Source organism: Sinocyclocheilus rhinocerous, unplaced genomic scaffold (assembly GCF_001515625.1).
Source record: "Sinocyclocheilus rhinocerous isolate Xijiao unplaced genomic scaffold, SAMN03320098_v1.1 scaffold2334, whole genome shotgun sequence".
Taxonomy (NCBI): domain Eukaryota; kingdom Metazoa; phylum Chordata; class Actinopteri; order Cypriniformes; family Cyprinidae; genus Sinocyclocheilus; species Sinocyclocheilus rhinocerous.
Genome location: NW_015636048.1, coordinates 167,831 through 172,828, shown reverse-complemented (window position 1 = coordinate 172,828; position 4,998 = coordinate 167,831). Strand labels below are relative to the sequence as shown.

The 4,998-nt window shown below is 35.8% G+C and overlaps 1 protein-coding gene and 1 long non-coding RNA gene across 2 annotated transcripts in view; one reads left to right on the top strand and one right to left on the bottom strand.

Moving 5' to 3' along the window:
• The window catches only part of LOC107747636 (membrane-spanning 4-domains subfamily A member 8-like), a 37,076-nt gene that overhangs the window by 11,804 nt on the left and 20,274 nt on the right, over positions 1–4,998 (top strand). The gene's annotated exons all lie outside the window — the stretch shown is intronic.
• On the bottom strand, positions 3,667–4,719 carry LOC107747637 (uncharacterized). The gene is made up of 4 exons (XR_001640823.1): positions 4,675–4,719; positions 3,967–4,020; positions 3,829–3,882; positions 3,667–3,721 (listed from the first exon to the last, which is right to left on the bottom strand). It is a non-coding gene; the product is annotated as an uncharacterized LOC107747637 (long non-coding RNA).

The following is a 4,998-nucleotide window of genomic DNA, read 5'->3' as shown; positions in this document are numbered from 1 at the left end:
GCCTTGTAGGGTGCAAAGTTTGTAGCCTTGAAAGTTGAAAGCTAACCTCTCCTAGGTTCACAAAACTGTCGTCCATAAAATGCGTTGCACAAATTCGAACATCTGGGTTGTGCTGTTCTGTTGTAAATAAATCTTAACCAATGATTCCTCATTGCATCTACTTTCGGAAGGCCAAATAGTGCTTCTGCTTTCGCACAGAAACACACAGCGTCTCCCTGACATGGCTGCATCAACACTACTGCGGTTCCTGAAACCCAGCCTTCTTACTTTGCATGAACATTTGGGCGGCATTACGCAAATATTTCCACATTGTGACATAGACATGTGGGGGTGTGTTTGAATGAGGCATTTTAGCCCCGTCTGGATCAGCCTTCTCTTTTAGATAGAATAAATCCTTTTGTGGGAGACTTTGAGCTTTGTAACTCTGCAGATCTTATACATGCACAAATAGCTACATAACACACTAAAGAAAAGGACAAATAGAAATCGCATCATATGACCCCTTTAAACCCTCAGTTTCCTCAGTTCCATTGTCCGTTCTCATCTGGGCTGGTATTTGTGTTTTCTTACTCCTGGGTTTGTGTATTACGTATTCTTACTCCTGAGCAATTGATAATTTCATGCTCATTTGAAATTGACCTACGACATGCAGTTCATCTAAACTGAAATGTTTAATGTGAGTTCATCTACAATACATACAGTGGTGTGAAAAAGTGTTGGCCCCCTTCCTGATTTCTTATTTTTTTGCATGTTTGTCACACTTTAATGTTTCAGATCATCAAACAAATTTAAATATTACACAAAGATAATGCAAGTAAATACAAAATGCAGTTTTTAAATGATGATTTCATTTATTAAGGGAAAAAAGCTGTCCAAACCTACGTGGCCCTACGTGAAAAATGAATTGCCCCCTCCTGTTTAATCATGAAAGAACTGCAATTAACCACATTATTTTAGAAAGCTGAGTTAAATTTCACTAGCCACACCCAGGCTTGATTACTGTCAGACCTGTTGAATCAAGAAATCACTTAAATAGAACCTGTCTGACAAAGTGAAGCATGCTTAAAGAGCAACACATCATGCCGCGATCTAAAGAAATTCAAGAACAGATGAGAATCAAAACAGTTGACATGTATCAGTCTGGAAAGGATTATAAAGCCATTTCTAAGGCTTTGGGACTCCAGCGAACCACGGTCAGAGCCATTATCCACAAATGGAGAAAGCTTGGAACAGTGGTGAACCTTCCCAGGAGTGGCCGGCCTACCAAAATTACTCCAACAGCACAACGACGACTCATCCAAGAGGTCATAAAAGAACCCAGAACAACATCTAAAGAACTGCAGGCCTCACTTGCCTCAATTAAGGTCAGTGTTCATGATTCAACAATAAGAAAGAGACTGGGCAAAAACAGCATCCATGGGAGAGTTCCAAGGCAAAAGCCATTGCTGACCAAAAAGAACACAAAGACTTGTCTCACATTTGCCAAAAAATATCTTGTTTATCCCCAAGACTTTTGGGCAAATATTCTGTGGACTGATGAGACAAAAGTTGAACTTTGTGGAAGGTGTGTGTCCCGTTACATCTGGCGTAAAACCAACACAGCATTTCATAAAAAGAACATCATACCAACAGTCAAACATGGTGGTGGTAGTGTGATGGTCTGGGGCTGCTTTGAATTCTGCTCTCTATCAGAAAATCCTGAAGGAGAATGTCCGGCCGTCAGTTTGTGACCTCAAGCTCAAGCGCACTTGGTTTATGCAGCAGGACAATGATCCAAAACACACCAGCAAGTCCACCTTTGAATGGCTCAAGAAAAACAAAATGAAGGTTTTGGAATGGCCAAGTCAAAGTCCAGACTTAAATCCGATTGAGATGCTGTGGCATGACCTTAAACAGTCCATTCATGCTCAAAAACCCTCCAATGTGGCTGAATGAAAACAATTCTGCAAAGAAGAGTGGGCCAAAATTCCTGTGAAAGACTCATTGCCATTTATCGCAAACGCTTGATTGCAGTTGTTGCTGCAAAGGGTGGCACAACCAGTTATTAGATTTAGGGGGCAATTACTTTTTCACGTAGTGCCAGGCAGGTTTGGACAGCTTTTTTCCCTTAATAAATGAAATCATAATTTCAAAACTGCAGTTTGTATTTACTCAGGTTATCTTTGTGTAATATTAAAATTTGTTTGATGATCTGAATCTTTTAAGTGTGACAAATATGCAAACAATTAAAAAAACAGGAAGGGGGCAAAAACTTTTTCACACCACTGTATATACATTATTACAGCTGAATAATTAGCTATAAATCTGAATATATAGTTAAATTTTTAATATATATTTATGAACTGGAATATATAAATGTACATTTTGAGCATATGTTTGTAAACAATGCATTTCAAAGTTCATAAAGTGTCATAAAATGATATTCTGTGGGTCTGAAAAAGGTCTTAAGTCTTAATGTGCCCTTCCACAAATTAAGTTCTAAAAAGGTCAAAACAAAATCTTTCTTAGTACTTTTGTTTTGTTTTTTAATATAAATATCTAAGCATCCTTAAATCACGATACATTCACTTAGGATGAAAATTGAACATATAAAGTCTTGTTTTCGGATAAAAAGAAAGAAAATAGGTGAGTTTATCCTTAAAACCTTGGTTGGACCTTCAAATTACCACAATATAAAGTCACAAATTCCCCTAAAAGACTATTAGTGAAAAGTTTTTGAATTCACTGCGCACCAGACGGTCTAAATAAGTAAAAGCGATCGAGCTTAGTGGATGTCAAAATGACTTGTTTTCTCTTTGAACACTGGGATAATAGAATAATGTAAATGTAGCGCTGCCTATGACTTGTTTTGAACTCTGGGTTTGCTGCCAGCTTATAGGAAAAAAAAATGCAAATGAGATCTCTTTAATGTAGTTTCTCCAACACAGCACAAAATCATTTTCTTTTCATTATGTTTGTCTCATTTTCCAGTAACTAACTATCTAAACATCCTTCAAACAAGATGAATTTACTTGTCAAGCAAAACTGTGAGAGATTATTTTCCTCTTTATAAATAAATACATAAATAAGTTTAGTATATTTTATGCTTAAAACAAGAAACAACAATTTGCCAATGATGTAAAAAATATATATATATATATGAAAAAAAAAATACTATTTCGCATTGCAGTCAAAATGAACATGATTTAAGGATGTTATGATATTTGTTCTGGACAAAAGGCATACAATACTAATTAAGATTAATTATTTTTGCAGTGTAGACAAAATGGAGAACAAATTAAGACAAATGAAACCTGAAAATCACCTGCTTCTTGGATATTTCTGTACATAAAATCTGAGATTTCAATTTTGAACTCAAACATTTCTCATTAAACTCTACCAGGAGCAAATAATCTGAACTATACCATCCACATTAATTGTATAGCTAGCCAACATTTGTTATAATTTGTGTCTATTTTTATTTCTTTTTTAGGAGGAACATCTGAAGCAGGGTTCATACTTGAACATGTTATGCTGAGCCATAAAAGAGAAACCTCTGCGCAACCTAAGGACACCCATTTCTCTACAGGCAAAGGTTTTTACTTTGTTCATCAATTTGCATGATGACAGTACGGCAGATGCTTGCTTTGATAGCACAACCATATCATTATTCAGATTATGCACTTACTCTGGCTCCTGGTTTTCCCATCGGCCCAGGTGGCCCCTGTTCTCCCCGTTCTCCCTAAACACAAGGAAACTATCATCATCTGCTAAATATTCCTTGGTGAGTAAATACAGACACATCCAGCCTGTCTATTAGCCATTAGTCATACTGCTTTGGGTACTTACAGGCTGTCCAATAGACCCAATGGGTCCGACTTCTCCTTGTTCTCCACGCTCACCCTGAACAGAGACATTTACTGTCAGACAATCTGTTCCTGCACAATAATTACAGATCTGTAATTAGCTATTGGGTGGTTTACCTACCGCTTTACCTTCAGATCCCATAGTACCAATGAGTCCTGATTGTCCAGCATTACCCTGTAAGAGAGTATATCACACAGTGTTCATAATAAGCAACAGTATTACACTTTTCAAGAAAAAGAAAAAAAGATTTTTACTTTTAGAATTTACCTTAAAATCTATATTCTTAATAACAGTAATCTTTAAATCTTAAAAAAAAAAAACGAATAATTTTAATTATAAAATAACACTGTTAAATGTAATCTTCAGCAAATATCAAAATTAATATCCATTTTTCATACTACACATTATAATTTTTTTGATGCCTAAATTCACTAGCAACTGATTGATTTTGTTTTTAGTGTTTTGTTGTTAATTTCTTTAGACAAAATAGTATAGATTTTAATATTGGCCATTTTTTTATTTATCAGCCATAACATTAAAATAATGGGAGTGTGTATCAACCAGAATGTTAATATTGGCAAAATGCTAAAACCAACCTACATATTTAGTTAGATAGTTAGTTAGTTAGTCTCTGAATAGCAAACTGGGATGGGAGAAAATATTTAAAAATAAAAAAATAGTAGTTTCAGCTTTAACAGTCAGTGGTTCTGAAACATATGGAAAATTATTTTTGCGTCATTGTCCTGATAAAAGCTTTTGTCAGTTCAGGGTGTTAAAAAATGTGATGACTTTGCACCGAACACACATAAATTCAGCAGCATCTCTCACCTTCTCTCCAGCTCCACCTTTTGGACCTGGGCTTCCTGGTAAACCCTGCAGATATGGAAGAGAATGTCACTAAATATCAAAATGCAGTTGCTTTAAAGCTACGTCTCCTGAAGGAAGTAAAATGCCTTCTCTTTGTTCTGTAAGATCAAAGTCAAATCCAAGGGGTGGATTTAAACCGTCTCAAAATTAATGACGATGTGAATTAGTCATGAAGAGCTGACATCATGCTGCAGAAAGTCAGAGAGGTATTTTATAATCTTGCCCCTGCCATGAAATGGAGCAGACACAACATGCACAAATTTGAAATCGAAATAAATTATTGAC